Here is a 20,110-nt window from a genome sequence, read left to right as displayed (position 1 = left end):
CTTCTGTGCTCATCCCCACCACAAGATGAGTTACAAGGTTGATATGTGAGCCCATGACACCTAATTTACTAGAGAAAGCTTTGCTGACACCAAAACATGTGGATTTTAATCATTATTCAATCATTAACTCATTCAGGTAAATAATTATTTACTGAGAAACTGCTATGTCCTTGGCAAAATAATACAAAGTCTGATCCACGGACCTATCTCTTGGGAATTTCATAAGGGACCTTTCAGGCAAGGTTCCCATCACACCACTTAATACTTCAGTGATAAGGCTGTAGCTATTAGTAAAAACTAAATGGCATATTTGGAGCATATTTAAAATACGGCAGATAGAGATGAGGATGGTGCCAACAACAATTAAAGGATTTCATTAATTGGACAAGTAGGGTGGGGTGACCTAAAGCTAAAACAGTCCGATGTCGATCTCAGCCTCAATCAGAAGTTAACATAATCAAGAAAATGCACATTCAATCCAAGGGAGAACAAGGATCTCTTTCAAATCTACTTCTCACCCCACCTGCATAGCCAAGGTGGGATGAACTGAATTTCACTTTAGTCACACTATTGTAATTATCTGCTAGACTTTCTTACTAAAAACAATGAAAGTGACTAAAGAAGTCAAAGAGTATATTAACAGTTCTGTGTGGCATCAGGCAATGATGTAAGTGCTTTAAAAAATGAATCTTACAGTAAGTCTGTAAAGAAACTACTACCTACACTGTACGTATCAATGGAAACAAAACCAACATGTTCCACGATGCTGCATGGTGTGCGATTTGCCTTTCCTTTCCCATTAGTTTAATAATATGGTTAGATGTTCTAGCAATTTATTTTAACTCCTACCTGGCTTTATAATGTAATTGAGATCCTAGAGGAATGGTCTTAGAGGAAACCCTGTTTCCCTACAGAAGAACAACAAAGAAATGCCATTGAATATCGAGAACAATGTTCACCCCCAGGCCAGCCTACTGAGTCAAGATTCCAGATTCTTTTCTACAGTGTCTCCATATGTAAAAACAAACTATATATTTCCCAAAGAACTCGATCCCGCAGTCCATTCAACTAAAGTCCCAGTAAATACACAAAGGGTTCTGCTTGAATAAGAACCAAGCTCATAGTTTCAAAATGACATTTCATGGAAGATTTGAGCAGAAGACATTCTGTGTTTGAACCAGAAATCCCAGAACACTGTCACTTAGATATTGTCAGTGCTAAAGAAGAGAAAGCCAGCACCAAGGTAGTATCTAATTAAGATGTCAAACCATTGCCTGGAATGACTCGCTTTTCTTACTCTGCTAGATGAAGTCTTCTTGGTGGTATTATTAATATTCCAGCAAAAGAATTGCTACATTAAAAGGCAGTGTAAATCCAAGCTTTAAGATGCAATAAACTCGCAAGAGACTAAGCCTCGGGGGTATTAACATGTTCTTTTGCAAATGAATAGCCAGATCTTGCTGGGCTCACTTCTCTTCCAATAAAATTTTAAATACAAGTCTTGAGGCTCTGAATGGCTGAACCAGTGAAGAAGTCAGTTCAGGTACTTGAGTATTTGAGTGCCTATTAGGTGCATACCTCGGAATACTGAGTAGAAGTCCAGTACAGAGGAGAAGACGTTGCCTGGCCCTCAGGGTTTACAGCCTTTATTAGTGTCCTAGGGTTGCAGTAACAAATTATCACAAATTCCATGGCTTAAATCCATGGAAATTTCTCTCTCATGATTCTGGAAGCCATATGTCCAAGCTCAAGGTATTGACAGGGCCATGCTCCCTTCGCAGGCTCCGGGGGAGAATCTACACCTTGTCTCTTCTAGCTTGGGGTGGCTGCTGGCATTTCTTGCACTGTGGCCCAATCACTCTAATCTCTGCCACCATCTTCACATCACCTCCTGCTCTGCTCCATGGGGATGATCTTCTGCCTCTTTCTTAGAAGGACATTTACAATTGGATTTAGGGTTACCCAGATAACCCAAGACAATCACCTCACGCCAAGATCCTTAACTTAATCACATCTGCAAAGACCAATTTTTTCTATGGTGATATTTACACATTCCAGATATTAGGACCTATCTGTTTGGGAGGCAGGACTCCCAGCCATCAAACTGAAGTGACCAAAAACCAAGCAAAGCAGCATTAAGAGGTGGTAAACTGGGTGGCATCAGCAAACTTTCTGCCTGAGTTCAGGGAATATGGTCCAGGCTGCCTGACTGGGATGGTTCTCCTGGGACTGGGTGAGGCTCTGCTTATCTTCTCTCAGATGCCCTCGGATGACTTTGTGAGCTTCTGAAGGGCTGCTCTCAGCTCTCCAGTATTATTATCCTGGCTGTTCTTAATGGTCTCTTGCTTGCCTCATCTTTATTCTACTGCACTCACTCCAAGTTTCCCACCCCGTTATAATGTGGTACAGTTCTTTCGTTGTCCTTTTTGTTTTTATTGTTGTTGTTTGCTTTAGGGTTAATCTTTTCACAGCTGTAGTGAGCAACCACCTTACATGACCTGAGGGACACAGAAAGGTTCCTGTTGCCCCAAATGATTACCTTACGGGACATATCACAATGCCTAAAATTCCTCACATTTCTTCTCTGGACTTAAAGCCCACCATTTCAATTCAAATATTATTTTGTAGTGATTACACATTAAACCGTGGACTTACTGAATCTTCACGAAAGAAACCTTTAGATTCATTATTTCCAAAACATATATTTGTCAAAAGATTAGTTCTGTGGTGTTTTGTTAATGAATGTTCTCTAAGTATTAAAAAAACTAAAACAAAATAAAAAATCAGAGGGGGCATGATTCCATATTCAAAAAAGAAGTGAAACTCTAACCACTGGACACCTCAGTGTGTTTAGAGGGCCTGCCGAGCCTCCAAAAAGGGCTTCACAGTGTGTAGAGTTCTCCAAACATATTCAGACACAGATGCCTCTTTTGCTCTTAAGCTACATGATGGCAGGAACCATGTCCATTTTTGCTCAATTTTGTATCTCCAGCATCTGGTCCAGTCCTTACATGTGGATGGTATGGTGGATGCAAGGTGGATGGATGGATGGAAGGAACAACATCTTCAGAGATTCAATGGCTCTGGATGATCAAGAAAAGGAAAGAGGACAAAGAGAAAGAGACAAATTGGCAAAAGGAGAAAAGGAGGTTGAAAAAATGGGAAGAGCAGACAGTAGCAGTCAAATTTCCCCTAAGTGACAATTTTGCTCAAAGTCAATTTTGAGCAGGGAGTTGATACTGAGACTATTTGCAGATCCCTATGCTACATCTTTGCTGGAGAGGCAAGCAACAGATTGAATGTTTGTGTCTCTCCAAAAAAGTATACATTGAAACCCCAGTCTCCAATGTGATGGTATTTGGAGGTGAGGCCTTTGGGAGGTAATTGGATTTGAATGGGTGGAGGCCCCACGATGAGACTGGTACTGTTGTAAGGAGATGAAGAGCCCAGAGATCTCTCTCCACCAAGTGAGGATACAGCAAGAAGGCAGTTGCCGGCAAAACAGGAAGAGGGCCCTTACCAGACACCGAATGTGCCCACACCATGACATTGAACTTGCCCGCCTCCAGAACTGTGAGAAATAAACGTCTGATATTTAAGCCACACGGTCTGCAGTATTTTGTTACAGCAACCCAAGCAACAGACAGCACAGCGCTGTGTGTTGACCCAGACACACCTGGGTCCAACTCCCAGCTCTACCGCTAATAGCTTCCATTTCCTCACTTGCAAGATGTGGATAACAATGCCTCACTTATGAGGTGGTTGACAGGTTTAGAGGAATCATTCCCCTAAAGACCATCATATAGTCATCTCTGAAGAGTTCCTTCCAGTCTACACTTTTATCTCCCAAGGGCCTTGCAAAGTGCTTCATATAAGCACATGACTTAGGAATATTACTTAATTGATGTACTGTTTCCTATATTAGTTTCTTTCCTTCCTCCTTCTCTCCCTCCCTCTCTTCCTTTTTTTTTTTTCCTTTTATCCTCCTGTTTCAACTGGGTGAAATACAGCCACATAGTTCAAAATTCAAATGATATACAAGAATATACCATGAAAATAAATTATCCTTCCTTCCACTGGACCCAGGCATCTAATTCTCCTTTCTGAAGCATCCAGTTTTACTAGCAACAGAGTTTCAGTCAACAGCTGCTTGTAAATTAAGCTCAGAATTAAATACTGCTCATTCTGGGTAAATGAGTAAATGAAAACAAAATGCCCTACCCTTACTCATCACTTCAGAAGGTCTTCCAGCAAGGCTAACCTGTTTCAGCTAGTTTGTTACAATTCCTTGTGTGGATTCATCAAATAGTCTGGTTAATAAAGGACCACGACATATAGGATTCCCCCATCACCAGTTTTCAAAGACTCAGAACGCTCGGATACATTTGACATAGAAATGGTACTTAGCACAGCTTAATTCTTTTTAGATGATTGAGAGGCTCTGTATTTCACCACACTTTGGAGATGTCATTTTTGGTCTATGAATCAGTGCAACACCTTGGGAAAAGGCAAAAGTGATAGCAAATAGACAGTTCTGATTTGGAAAATATGCTAGATTACTTTTTTTTTTAAGCAGAATATTAGGACCCAATAAGAACAGGAGTTAGAGCCTGAGATGACCAGGGTTGGCCAGGAGCCACTGAAATTGACCAGCCCTGAGGACTGAGGTCTAATGGAGGTGGGAACCAAGGACAAGAAGCAGTGGCAGGATAGGACCAGGCAGAGTTAAGGCCAGTGACAAAACCACTGAGGAGCACAAATGGCCAGGATATGCAAAGACAAACGATTTGAATCTGTGCACAAGTCATGGAATTTGCATAAGAAAGTTGAATCAGCAGGTGAGTAAGAATTAAACTTCATGCAGAGCCAGGAGTCAGAGAGTAAGATGGGAGTCACAAGATGCTCAGAATCTGTGCCCCTTTTCTGGGCACCTGGATTCCCCTCTATGTTCCAAAGGTGATCTGACTATCAAGCCAGAGTTAGCCAAACCCATCCCTGGCTCTGGAAGCCTCAGAATGCACACACTGTGGGAACTCAGGAGGCCACTCCACACAGCAAGGATTTGGCAGTAGAATAACGATAACGTAATGCTTCTTGACCTTGCTTGCTTGCATCTCAAGTATATTCTTACAGCCATTTGGCTAAAAGCCTACGCAATATATTTAGGTATACTAATATAATCATTAAAGTCAAATGAGAATTTGGAATTTGGCTGCAGAGTCAGGCAGAATTTAACAGAAAGTTTTGAAGAAAAAACATTCCAGGAACTTTCACCTGCATTCCCCACTGAGACAAAAGCTGAAAATGTATCATGATAGAACCATGGTTTATTTATCCCAAAGACAAAATGAAAACAAGTGCCTTTTATTTATTCTTTTAACTATACTAACCTGCAGAATACAAAAGAAGCTGGAAACATGGGCTAGTAATTTTTTGTTATTACCTTCCCTTTATTCTAATCACTGAGGTCAAATACAGTAGGAAGTGTTCCAGCAGGGTTGATATATATTTAATTAATTGTGCCACCCCCTAATGGGCTGTCATTCTTCACTGATCCACCATTTGGAGCTAGCATCCTGGATGTGCTAATACTGTGAGATTTTTCCAGAGGAAGGATGCAGACAGGAAGGGACAGCCCTCCAGAAAGTCAACTTGAGGTGAGGGCTAACTAGAATGAAAGGTGGAAACATGGGGTCACCACACAAAGTGAGAGTCAAGAACTGCCCAGCTTTGTCTGCTCCGAGTTTGGGGATAACCTCTTTCTTCTGCATCTTACTTGCATCCCAATGAAAGGATTGAAAGGGGCTCAGTTGTGCACTCTAATAACCCAGCCCGCTCACGGTAATACCTAAGGGTTCACCCTTCAATCCAAACAGGAGCCATGAAGACGTAAGTCCTGGCCAAAATGAGCCTTAGGGACACAAAATGAGGGCCATAAAAAGTGTGGGCAACAGAACTTCTGGTGTGGAGTGTCGAGGGAGGTTCAAGATCTCTTCTTCCTTCCACTGTTGAAAAGCCCCTGCTTTTCAGGAAGTCTCCCAAAGAAAGACACCCACAACCCTTGAGCAGGCTTTTCCTCCACCTGCAGCCCAAAGTTTTACGCTTGTTTTCCTGTCCCTAGAGCTTCCTTATGCCACTAACTGTGTAAATGTGTACAGGACAGAATTTTACCACCCGCTAGATTCTCTAATTGTTTAATACATTCTGCAGGGTCTAATCCATCACATCCTTAAAGCCGTTGGTCCATTTATCTTTGCATTTTGAAAATCAGGCCAGCATATACTTATGCTCTTTAATGGTGAAATTTAAACGCGAGTACAATAAAATATAGAAATTGTATACCAATCTCCCCCAAAAAAGATTCCCATACCATGGAAAGGCCAACATCAAACAGGGCATCTACCCAGACCCATGAGAAAGGAAGCAAAGCACCTCCCACTGGGCCCAGTTTTGCTCTAGACTTTTAGAGACGTCCCTTCCCCCCACAAGGGCTATACGATCCAGAAGGCTAGTAAGGCCAGTCCCAGGGACAAGGGAAAGAAGGATGGACGAGGTAGCTTAGGTCCACCTCCGGCCTAGGCCCCAAGAAGGGGCCCCAGGGCCTCATCACAGTCCAGAACAGCTGCTTGCCGCAGCAGACAACCCAAGAATAGGAGCTAGGGCTTTGGATAAAGAGTGTGTCACCGCACAGAGTCCCTTTTCACATATGTATGGAGAGAGAGAGACCGGAGGCCAAGGACAAAGCAAGGTGAAGTCACGGGGAGGTCCTCTACTCAGGGTTTTCAATTCAGGAATTGTAAGCCTGCCCACAGCTCTTCCTTGGACATCCTCCTTGAAGAAGAAATGAAACGAAAAGATTCAAAATCCATTTTTCTTTGGCTACAGAAAGAGGATTCTATGAATACTGTTACATATCACCTTTGATACGTCATTTGCAAAATCCAGAACATTGCAAATAATATTCATTATTTATATAGTCCATTAAAAATAAGGTATAAAAAATGCATTACAAATAATGACACCATCCCATTAAAATCTGACAAGTAAAACTGTTGAACATCGACTAATTTCACCAGCTTGCCGGCTTCTCACCTGCTACTTGCAACACAATCTCTCAGGGATTTAAAAACACCAGCAGAGCGGACCGTCCTCTTTTTAAGCCTGATTAAATGTTTGGGTCTCAAAAGATATTTGCAGAACTTGCAGGATAAGAGCCAATCATATCAACATAAAACTAGAAAAATTATCAGGTTCAGCAGAGCCTCTCAAAGGGATATTCTTTCTTGTCTTTATTTACACGGCTGGTCCCAAATTAACAGATTTGTGCTATTCCATTTGCCAGTTTGGTTACTTGGGCCAGATACTTCTAAGAACCCCAATTTCTTCACCTGGAAAATGAGACTGTCACTAACATCTACTACCTTGGGATTGGAGTGGGACTCAAATAAGAGGATGTGAAAGATTGCTGCACAAATGTCTGAGGTTTCTGTAATGGTTATTACTTCTCTGAAAAATAGAGTACTGAACTATGACTTTTTAGATGTATGCTTTATACCCACTCAGACCAATAATTAAGAAACTTAAATTTCCCTTCTTGGCTTTCTCCATCTCTAGAATGAAATTACTCCTTATAAGAGAATTACTGGTTTTGTCTGGAGTTTTTAAAGTCACTGTATAATTCAAATTGTTAGTATTAAAGCTACAGTACAAAAGTTGAGGTATCATGGTCTACAGAGGTACCTAATCTAAGATTTGGAGAAAGGGATGAAAAGAATTTTAAGAGCAGGAGTGTCACAGAAATCAATTTCAAACATAATTTTCCCCCACAATTACCTATAGTTGCCAAAATTATTAGAATTACTTACTGATGCATTCTAATTACCAAATTTTCTGCATCAGATGTTCTGGGACTTTCAAGTACGAATCACTTGAAACTCTATCATTCAACTGGCCCATGTGTTCTGGATTTTGTCCCACAGAGTAGCATCAATCTCCTAGACATAAAGCAGGTTTTTATCTGTCCAATGAATGACATACCTCCCAATAAACGATACATTTAAAAGAGTTAACAAAACTATAGGACTATGAAAGTGTAGTCTTGTGTGGGGTGTTTTTTTTTCTATCCAAGTTCAAATAATTTTTTTCAAGTTGCCACCAAATTGTCCAACACTTAACACAGTCTAAATATCTTCCTGTATCTTAAGGATGAAGACAGGATTTGGTGGCTGTTAGCTTACCCTTAACCAAGATTATTAAAAAAAAAAAAACAAAAAACTTACTAGGATGCCAAAAAAGTTACATGTGCTTCAGAGGAAAGGAATGCATCCGCCCACAGGGTCAGCCGCCAAGGCTACGCTCATTCTGCTATTAGTTTGGGCAGGTTAATGTCCACAAATTCTCCACATGATAAACAGAGAATAACCTGAATTCCAACAGAATGGACTATTTCTGTTTGAGTTTGTGGCTACTGTTTAAATGGTAATTGTCATATAAACACAGCAGTTGGCCCTACTTTGTACGTTTACATCAGTAATACATCCTCAGCCTGACACACAAGGTTACCTAGGTACGAGCCATCCCCCTTCAATTTTGTTCTGACACTGTGCACTGATACACATCAGGGGCCCCTCCGCAGGCCCTGGGTGCTAGTTGATCAGTCTGAACTTCTCAGAGCAAACACATTCCCCTTGTTAATGACTAGTTTTCACCAAGGCCTTCTTTAGTTACCCTGGGAATGCTTCTCAAGGACTTTGAAAGTTTTTCTCCCTCCTTAAAAGATATAAAGGATCAAGATATGGAGAGCCTGGAACCCTCCTACATTACCAGTGGAACCCTCAAACCTGCCAAGTGCTGTCACCACTTTGGAAAACAGTTTGGCAGTTTCACAAAAAGTGTAATACAAATTTACCAAGCAATACAGCAATGCAACTCCTACACATCTACACAAAAGAAATGAAAACAGGTGTCCACACAAAAACTTATGCATAAATGTTCCTAGCAGCATTATTCATGATAGCTAAAAAATGGAAACAACCCACAGGCCCTGCATCTGATGGACAGAAATATGCAGTCTAACCATACAATAAAACATAGAAAAAAAATAAAGCACTGATACATGCTACAATACGGAGGAACTTCAGAAACTTTAGGGTAAGCAAAAGAAGCCAGACAAAAAGACCACTATTGTATAATTCCATTTATGAAATTTTCCAGAAAAGGCAAACTTTTACATTACTGGTTGCCTAAGATCAGGAGGTGAGAACAGAAACTGACTGTAAATGGGCACAGGGGTGATAAAAGTTCTAAAAATGGTGCACATGGTTGCACAACTCTGTACATTTACCAAAAAAACCCACACCATATATACATGGATTCAGTTCTTCCTATCTTGGGTTCCCAAGTGGGACCATGATGGCTGAAGCTGCAGCAGCTCTCAGGACCAGAAGAAGAAAGCCAGGTAACCAGGAACCACGCGTGACACTGCTGAGCTGCCAAGTCTTGAAATAGCCCTTAATCACATTTATTTAAGGTGAAACCAAAACATAAAATAAAACAAAAAGTCTTCCCTTTTTAAGCTACTGTTAGTTAAGTATTTCTTATTTGAAGCCAAAAGCATCCTGATTGATATAGACTAAAAATATAGTCACCAGACCTTCTTTAGCAGGATATGATTCACAATATACATTTAATTTTGAAGGAAGAATAAAATTTTGAAAATATACATGCTACAGACTGGATGTTTGTATCCCCTCAAAATTCATATGCTGAAACCTAAAAATATCAACATTACAGTATTTGGACGTGGAGGGCTTGGGTAGTGATTATGTCATGAGAGTGCAGCCCTCATGAATGGGATTAGTGTCCTTATAAAAGTTCCCAGAGAGCTCCCCTGCCCCTCCCACCATGTGAGGATACAGCAAGAAGACAGCACCCATGACCCAGGAAGCCAGCCCCCCCCAGACACAGCACCTTGGTCTCGGACTGCTCAGCCTCCAGAACTGTTAGAAATAAACCTCTGTTGTATATAAGCCACCCAGCCTCCGGAACTTAGTTACAGCAGTTACCAAACTGACTAAGGCAATGCATTTGTGGTGATGTATATACATTCAGGCACTTGTAACTAGGTTGCATATAACCACCTTATATGACAGGAGATACATTTAAGATGGCACCTGGTAGCTGTTTTATTAAAACCGTATTTCAATCCAAGCTTGAACTAGTACTTGATATATTCCAGCCTATCTCTCATCCACCCTCTTTCATGTTCAGCATGAATCAAATGCCTTCAGCATCCCAAATACATTCCAGTTATCATCCCATGTTTCACACCTCCATATTTTTTGCACATCATATTTTCCAAGCCTAGAATTTTCTTCCCTTTGACTACATGTTAAAATGCCATGCATCTTTTAAATCCCAACTTGGGAAAGTCTTCCCTGATCCCAAAAGATAATCACTCCCTGCTCTGATTTAATTATATATCTTGTATACACTGCTATTACCACCTTTATCACATTGTACTGGCTTTTGTTTTTATCATTTATATCTCCCCTATTATGAATGGCAAAGGGTGTGAAGTTTAGAAGAACCAGCTCTATCTTATATTTGGGTGACTTAGGACAAATTACTTTACTTCTGTGTCTCAATTTCTTTTTCTGTAATATAAACATAGATATTATCATCCCATCTCTCTTAAGCTACTATGAGATTTTAACATGTGAAAGCATTTTATCAATTATAAAGTACTGACAAATTTTAGTTAGACTAGATATGATTTTTTAAAGATATGAAATGGAGCACACCAATTAGGAAGATGTGATCTTTCACCATTTACCAAAACAGCTCTAGCCAGGACTATCCAGGAGCACTGACCTCCCAAATGCCTAACCCCAGAGGTCTATTTCTGATTGTCATCTTACTTAGTCTATCAGCAGATGATCTTGCCTTCTTCCTGGAGACACTTTCTTCACTGGGCTTCAACCTTAGTGGCAGCCCCTTCTCATCTTCTTCTCTTCTCTTTGTGGAGGGCCCCAATGCTCAGTATCTAGACCTCCTTCTTTTCCATACCCAGTCTCTTGATGATCTCATCAAGTCTCATGGCTTTAAATAGCATTTAATTTCTTCCAACTCACAAATTTGTATCTGGACACTTCTTCCCTGAAAACCAGACTTCTGTATCAAATTGCCTAGATGCTTTAAAAGTATCTTCATCTGAATGTTCACAAACTGAGCTCCTATAGTCTCCCCCTCCCCCAAGCCTATATTTCATCTCAGTTAATGGACATTGGGTCCATGCAGGTGCTCAGGTCAAAAAAAAAATCTCGCAATCATAGTTAACTCCTCTCTTTCTCTCATACTTCTTATCCAATCCACCAGAAAAGCCTCCCACCAACCTGTCTTCAGAATTCAATCCCTTCTCTCTACATCCAGGCTAATTTTACCCTCATGCAGGTTGCCACCATCTCTCACTTGATACCCAAAATAGTTTCCTAAATGGTCTCCCTGTTTCTGCTCTTGCCCATCTTTGATCTGGTGTCAACTCACCAGCCAGAGTCCTTCTGTTACAACATTACTTCTATCAGGTCAGTCATTGTTTGAACCCCTTCAGTGGCACTCCATCTCCCTCAGTGTGAAATCACAATGGTCTTTAAGGATCCATGTGATCTGCTCACCATACTCCTGTTTCCTCTCTGATCTCATCTCCTACCACCATCCCCTCTGTGCACACCACTCCAGCCACCACACCCTCCTTGCTTTCCGACATCTGCCATGCCTCTGCCTGAATGCTTTTCTACCTGGTATCATGGAGCTCATTTCTTCACTCCCTTCGTAGCATTCCTCAAATGTCCCCTTCTCCATGAGGTCAGTCCTGGCCATCCCACTGAAAATTGTAACTCCTTTTCCTGGTTTATTTTTCTCAATAGTAGTTGTCACTTTTCAATATATATTTTTCTGTCACTTGTAAAAGCTCCAAGAGTACAGGATTTTTATTTCTTTTGTATCCAGAGTTTAGAGCAATGCCTGACACACAAAAGCCACATGACTTTTAAAAAAATGAATGAGGAAAGAATGAATCAACAAAGTAGACTTCACAGATTCATGATAAATACATTTCTAAACACCTGTATCTTCAACAATAATAGGTAGAAATACCACTAAAGTTCTTAGAAATGACCGACACTTAAAAATCAGTAAATTTGAGGCCATAAAGAAGAAATCAAAGTAAATTTGGGAACACTTAATGTTCCTAAAGAAACTTATAGCAAATAAGCAGAAATGGTACTCAAAGTATAAGAAAACATCTGGTTAATCACCTCTATACTTATTATAAAGTTCCAAGTTAAATAAATGATTTTTATTTCCTTATAAGATACTTATTATGTATTGTAGTTATCATTTTAGAAGGCACAGATGAAAGTTTAGATTTTCTTCCCATGTAAGTTTCTTGTGAATACCTTGGCAGATGGTTCTGGTTTCAATAATTCAAAGTAATCCATGTCAACGAAAATTTTAAATAACCAAGGCTATAAAATTTGATACATGTAGAAAAATTAAGTATATTTGGTTATAATTTAAGAATCAACATCATATAGAAAAACTTCAAGGAATTTATCATTTTAAACACTATAATTACAAATTACCATATTAGTAGTTGCTATCCTAAAGATACATAACTGGCTGATTAAAATAAATGTTGTCCACAAACAGAAAGTTTGAATACATCAGGAAAAAAAAAACTTTTCCCATTTTAATATTGATTTATCGCATATTTTTCTTTTCAATGCTATCACTTCTAGGCAACTATCTGCTGGTAAATTACAAATGAGAAGGAGCAATACTTCAAATTCTCATCAGAAACTTCCTAAGGGCAAATGAATATCATCTTCCTCAAACTAATCATCGCTCACAGATGACAATGTATTTTACTAAATTACAGATCTAGAAAATGAAAATCCAAGACTTTAAACTTCATTTCACAATGATACGCTATTCTTCTAAGTGCTGTTTATACTGTGAGGTTTTTTTATTTAAATAAAGACCATTCTCTAAAAACTAATATCAGAAAATGTGTTCCAGTTCTTGATTGATTTCCTCATCAAGAAATCACTGAACCATCACTTTATATCACAGGGAAAAGTGAATGAACAAAACTTTTAAAACTATACCTAAGTCTACTCATAATTGACAACACTGAAAATATAGAGTATTTGTATCAGTCGATTCTAGAAACTTGCACTTATCTCAGTTTACAGAAATTTCTGTAAAGAAAAGGTCAGACCACACATTACAAGAGGAAACCATGACCTTTGGCAACAGGCTGACCCGTAGAAATACTTAGTAAGTGTTTGTTGAAGTGAATTAATTCACAGTTAACTGGATAAAAGAGTTTAATAGAACATATTTTGGTAGAAAAAAAGAACATATCCAAACATGTGAAAACTTCTATCCAAACTGACTTTGAATACGTCAGTGAATACTTTTGGTTAACGTGGCTTGAAACTTTCAAGGCAGTCAACAAAGAAAGTTGGAATTATCAAAACATCACTGATTCATTGTGAAAGGTAATAGTAGCTTTTATTATATTTCAACATATTTACAAATGCTGAGCCATCTGCTAAATTTTTCCTTATATATATGGTTTTTAAAAATATATTCCCCACAACAACCCCATGCGATACGTGTGATGACTGCCTATTTACAAATGAGAAAAGTGAGACCCCAGGAAGTCAAGAAACCTGGCCAAGGTTATCACGATGAGGAGTCACCTGAACTGGGATTCAAAACTGGGATGAAACTCTGTTTCGTTCCAAAGTCTGTTTCTAAACCTCTGAGCCCAACTCTGGGTAGCCCTTAGAACAGATTCAAACATATTTATGTCAGACATTTGTAGGTAAAATGTTTGTTGGGAAATAATACTGTACTCTACACCCTCCAAAAAATACTCCAGCAGATAAACTTTTGTTGAAAACATTTCAGGAAATCTGACATCTACATACAACACACTTTGCTGAAAGTGTACTACACAGGAATTTTAAAGCCTGTTTCCTGAACGAATATTCCCCGAGCTAAGCAGTCATGCAAAATAATCATTATTCATACACACAAAGTTTTCCATGTCTGTAACTCTATTATTCAATAATTTAAAAATGAACTTTTCAAGAGAGGATGCTCCTTAGTTATAAGAGCAATAAAAAAAATCACAAAATCCTAAAGCTAAAAGATTTCTTCAAGTTTCTTTAACCTAACCTTTACTTTATAGATGATAAAGTCCAGGAAGGTTAAGTAGCTTGTCCAAGTTTCCACAACTAGAAAGAAGCAAATCATGATAGTTTGCACATATAGCAGGATAAAAATATTTCCAATTCCCAACTGTCTTTTTTGAGCACACCTTAACACTTCTCAATTACAGTAATATAGCAATGATAGTCTTCAACTGTAACATTTAAAACTACTTGAACTTGAGTCATTTTGAGGACCAAATCCTACAACTTGAATCATTTCAAAGCAACCTGTTCTAAACAAAGAAAACTCTCACTTTCCATGACAAACAATTGCTAACCAAGGAAAGTAAATACTGTATCAAAATACTTTTTAAATTACCAGGTATTTATGTGAACTTTTAACTGCTCTCTCACAGAGATGATCAACAATGAATTGTAAGACATAAAAGAAGGAATATATGACTCTTAATGACCACTATAAACACTCCATGTTTACCATAAAGACTAAACAAATGTGCAGCCTCTGCTGTTATCACATAGTGAAGTTTTCATTCTCATAGAACTTAGTGTACTTTATATTGACTCCCAGCTATAAGGAATTCATTTCTTTCTGGCCACTTTTGGATTCTGTTTACCAAAGTGAAATGTCAAAAGTGAAAAATCTAATGAAAACCACAAAAGTTCTGCTAATATAGAAACATTCACTGTGATATTTAAAAACAAAATCAATCATAAATAAAATAGGACATTTGCTTAACAGACCCGTCATTGTTACATAACTTTCCTTAGTGACCATATAAATCTACATTCATTATATGGGATAATGTTGAAGAAGACATTGTAAAATTAATAAAAATTTCCTTAGACGTACCCACACATTATCATTCCACATGAAAATGAACATACAAAAACCAGTTCAAAACAAGGAAATCCAAAGTCATAAATCACTTTGATCAGGCAGCAGCTCAAACTAACTGGACAATTCTCTGATGGCATAAGTACCAGCCCCAAAAAAGAAGTGCTTGTAGAGTATTTAAAAAGCAACATACCTTCTCAAGGTGGTGAATGCCCAGTGATCAAACTGCAGTAATCCACATAAGGAAGGCATCATCAAAAATCCCAACATTTTAACTTTTAAGTAACTCCAAAGGAAGAAGTTTGACAACTTTTGATCCATAAATGACTTGTCGTATTGGTGCTTCCATAATGTTCACTGATAGAAAGATCCAGTAAGAACAATGCAGAATGGAGGAGGTCAATGCACTCATGATGCTTCCTAGATGTTGACAATAGTCATCACACCTATACAATTGAAATTAATTAATGTTAGCTTCCATGTCATTTGACAAACTCAGTTGTTTTTTTTTAGGTAACCATCGCATTAATATATTTCTTCCTTTGACATGAAAACTCAAAACTACATAAAGTTCTGGCAGTTGAATCATTTCTGGCTGTAAGTTCTAAATAACGGATACTACTATACAAAATCATAACTTTAAAAAGTTCAAGTAGACTGTGTCTGGCTGTACCATTTGATGTTTCATCTGTCCTGTCAAACTCTAAAGGCGGGGGAGAAAGGCAAAAGGTATGAGGAAAGCTTCTAGCTCGGGAATGGGCATAGGAGAGGACAGTGGTGATAAATTACCTTGGTATTTAAACCGATCCCACAAAACATACCTGAAGATAACGACCTAAATTAGCATCATTTAATTGAAGAACCCTGTTCCACACCTTCCTAATTAAACATAGCTAGAACATACTACGTCTTTCTACTTTCAACAAACTCTCAGCTTCTGTCCCTAAATGTCTTTCTGTGAACCAAGTGACTGGGCGGATAAACAACTTTTGTGATAAAGTAGAAAAGCGCGCAAAGACATTTCCTATCAAGTGGAGATGTTTACTCGTGTTCGCCTCATCTGAGCAAGAACAAACCTAGAAACACTGCAAAGTGAAGCTACTTGGGAAACAAAGTTAGGGAGTCTTCCTTTTGCCTATAAACACGGAGGGAATTGCGCTGCCTCTCCAGCCCGCAGAAGCAGCAACAGCCATCCCTCTTTTGTGCGGGCGTGGCAGACAGAAACAAAAGGTTAAAACACAAAAGGCGGGGCGGACTGCTAGGTCTGAGGAGCTTCTGGCGCCCGCGTTCCCCTTTTTACACAAACACGTTTAAATGGGGCTGGGGTCGTGGGGCGCGTAAAGTGAGAGAGGTGATGATGGATCTTCAGGACCCAGGTTATTCTGGGTGGGTCGTGAAACTTAAAGGGGCAGACGGGATGGCCCACTCTTAACTAGCGGTCCAGGACCCATCCCTCCATCCCTGCATCTCTGACAGTCGGGAACCTGTGGCTTCTTCCTTCACCCTACCCCAGCCCCAAAGAAAACTTTCTGAACTCTTACCTGTTTGCTCCAACCCCCTTGACCACAAACACTAGAGTCCAGTGCCCCACCACTCAAACCTCTTCTGCATTCTATTGTTACAGCTTTGGGTAGCGTGCCTTGGATCAGCACAGCACTCCGCAGACAGTTAAGTTATAAAATGGTGAGGAGATGACCCCCACCTCCATATCTCTGTCTTCTGCAAGAGCAAAGTCAGGGCCGGGGTCGGGGTGAGACCGGGCATGTCCCCATCCATTTCAGCACGCTTCCCTCCCGTCTGCACGCAGCTGGGAGAAAGCGAGGCGATGCCCTCTTGAGACACCCTTCCCCCATCCCCCCAGCTCCTCATAGAAGAGGCACTTGAGAGAAATGCCCGCCTGGCTTTTGCCTATTAGAAATAAACAAATAAAACAATCTGCGCGAGTTCGTTAAAGAACAAAAGAGAAGGCAATGGGGGAAAGGAGGCACAACTTGGCCAAACTTCGCCACTGGACTGCTCCTCTGTTTTCCGAAGGGCGGGGAGCCGTGCGAGTTCAGGGGGAGAGAGGTAAACAAGAAAACAATCCCCACTCACCTTCTTCCCCACTTCATCGCACTTTTAAGAGACGTTTCCCTCGTTGCGGTCCGCGAGGCGCTGGGACACTTGGTGTGGCCTGACAGCGGAGAAAGTCGTCGCAGCAAAGTTGCGAGAGGGAGATACCCGGGCGTCCGGGGGAGTGGGGAGGAGAGAGTTTATCAGAGTTCCCCCTTTTGTTCCAAGTCCCGGAGCAGACAAAGAGGCGGCGAGCGGCGGCAGGTTTCTCCCTCTCACCCCTTCTTCCTCTCTCCCTCCCCTCCCTCCCCGCCCCCTCCCTCTCCCCGCATCTCCCGCCCGGCTCGGGAACCTCCGAGGCGAACCGGGGCTGCTCAGTCCCCAGCTCATCGCAACTCTGCCCCGACCCTCTCCTCCCACTACCTTGCTCGAAACTTTTCCCGGGAGATGCCTATCCTGGTCTCCTCCACACCCGCCACTCTTTTACTGCCGCCCCCCTTCCCGACGCAAGTCTACGGGGGCGAGAGGGGGCGGAATCTCCAAAATCATTGTTTCCGGGAGATGCACCTCTTTGTTTGCACTTTCCGTGCCAATCAATGTGAGCAATACACTTTGGCATCGAGTTTCTGTCAGTTCCTCATCCCAAGAGACAAAATGCGAAGGGTAAGGGGTCAACCCCAGAAGATAAAGGCGCTTACACAATCAGAGGTGGGGCGCACCCTAGGCTCTGCATCCTGGTTTCTCCGCTTGGCTGACCCCTTCCAACCAAAACACCAAAACAACTCAAAGGGCCTTCAAGAAGTGTTAGAAAACTCTCCCCTCTCCCGGCCACCCCCCACCCACCCATTTGTCCCTTGGGAGCGCCCTGTAATCCGCAAGACAAAGCCCAGCTCAGGGTCCCGCCAGGATCTCCACCCTTCGGGGCTACCTGTTGCTGCAGGCGCTGCGCAATTCGGTCTAGGGGCTCCAAGGGCGGATTCCCACCTCTAGCATCGCGCCCACCTCTCAGACCCCAAACTTCCCCTAACCTCAAACCGCGATGGCAAGGAGGCTTCTGGGTGACCGCGCTAGCTCTGACCCTGGAGTCAAGCGCTCCTCACCCGTTCCCTTCCCTACACCACTGCCTTGTCCTCGCTCCAAACATCTGATTCGGGGACCCCGACCACCTCCCCATCCTCTACCCCCTGGAGAGGCAGAGCATCCTGTCTTTCGGTCTCCTCCCCCACTGCCTTGCCCCGAGCAAAATTGGTGTCTTGGACCAGGAACCGCTCAGGACCCTCCCCCAGGTCCTTTACCAGTCGTTCCCGACCTCCACAACTGGGGACCCCCAACCTCGTCTCGCCCATCCCTGGACCCTCATCCTAACTGCGAATCACAGCATTGGCTCTCTGAGTGACTCAGAGCAGCGCTAATTTTCCATCTAGGTTTCACTAGAATTGAAGAGGAGGAAAGCCGAGAGGTGGGGGAAATGGGAGAGAATGCGGACCCGCAATGGGAAGCAGTTTCTAGGGCAAAGGAAAAGACCCCAAACATTCCAAAGGAAACATCCACCCTCCAGGAGGTATCCGGCCCATTGCGCACCTTTACCTCCACCCTTTCTCCTTCCCCTTCCCAGACTTGGGATTTGGGTGTTGGTGAAGTTTGGGGGTAAAGGGATGAGGCAGAAGGAGACTTGGGAACTTGGGACCAGTGTCGGGGCTGGGTTAGAGGTGGGAGATGCCTAAGGGAGGAGGCGGGGGAAGGAGCGAAGAGCCCCTGCTGAGTCCGGAACGTCGCGGCTGGCTGTCCCTGTACTCGCCCGGCGACTCCTCGCCAGGTCTCTCCCCCGGAGCAGAACAAAGACGCCGCGAGGAGCGCTTCTGTCCTCGCCTCCCAGCTCCCGCACCCCGCCCTCTGCTTCGCCTGCACGAGCCCACGCCGCTCTCGGAAACTTTGCAACCAACTTCCCTCAGAGTTACCGCGCGCGGCGCAGCGAACAGAAGAAGCAACGGAGACAATCTTTATCTCGGGGCCAGAGATGCCGGACGAGAAGCACCACTCCACGCGCCGCGGGTCCCAGCCCGCGCGCAGGGCGACCCACGGTGCAAGGGCGAGAGTAGCCCACGCCCGGCTCCCTTAAGAGAAGGAAACGCGTTTCTTTAATAGTTTGGATGTGTGCACTGCTGGGTGGTGGGGTCGAGGGAAGAGGTGGCAAAGAGAAGCGGGAAGAGGGCAGGCGGAGGGCGGCTGCCCCGACTGCTGCGTGAGGCGAGCGCGAGGGCGCGGGAGCGAGCGCGAGTGTGCGCCGCGCCCGTCGGGCCGGGTTCCTGCGCGCCCCGTCCCGCCCTCCGAGTTCAGCGAGCAGCCGCCACGCCGCAGAGTCAGGACCGCGGGTCCGCCCGCCCGGCCTCCTGGCGCCTCGGCCTGCTCACCTGGCCCATCACCGACACCTGCGCCGCCTCTTTCCGGAGCCTCGGGTCTCTCGGGCGGCTACTCGCCTACTGGAAGCTCGGAAGCCTCGTCTTAGGTTAGGGATCCTGAACGCACCACAGCCAACCACAAAGAAAACAGCCCCCACCCACTCCTGTCTGGCACATTTTCCTCTTTGTTTAATTATGATGACTTCCAGAATTCTCCTTTTAGGAGAAGACTACCCTCCCCGCTGACAAACCCTTACTTTCCGCTGTCCTCAGGGATCTACTTGGAAAATAATGAAAAGTCAGGACTTCGAGAGAGTTCTATTCTGCTGTCTCGCGGAAATACTCGAGTTATGGAATAAATGAACAGAGACTTGCTAACTTCTACATAATACCCAATACTCCACTTACTGTTATCGTGGCCTGATTGAATCTATTCAAATATTACCAAACCTTTTGAAAATACCTTCTGCTTGTTCCTCTTTTCTCAAGGAAAGAGGAGGACGGCCAAGTGCCAGGTGAACAGTCAGTGTGGCTTCAGGAAGGCCTTCTCCCTGCTGTATGAAACACTGTATGTTTGAGGT

General features: G+C 42.5%; 1 pseudogene; it reads right to left on the bottom strand.

Annotated features, from left to right (window-relative positions):
- LOC105089195 (uncharacterized) overlaps positions 1–18,123 on the bottom strand; it is a 56,499-nt pseudogene extending 38,376 nt beyond the window's left edge.
- Between the last annotated feature and the right edge of the window lie 1,987 nt (positions 18,124–20,110).

This window comes from Camelus dromedarius, chromosome 19 (genome assembly GCF_036321535.1).
Source record: "Camelus dromedarius isolate mCamDro1 chromosome 19, mCamDro1.pat, whole genome shotgun sequence".
Classification (NCBI taxonomy): domain Eukaryota; kingdom Metazoa; phylum Chordata; class Mammalia; order Artiodactyla; family Camelidae; genus Camelus; species Camelus dromedarius.
This window is presented reverse-complemented; position numbering and strand designations above follow the sequence as displayed.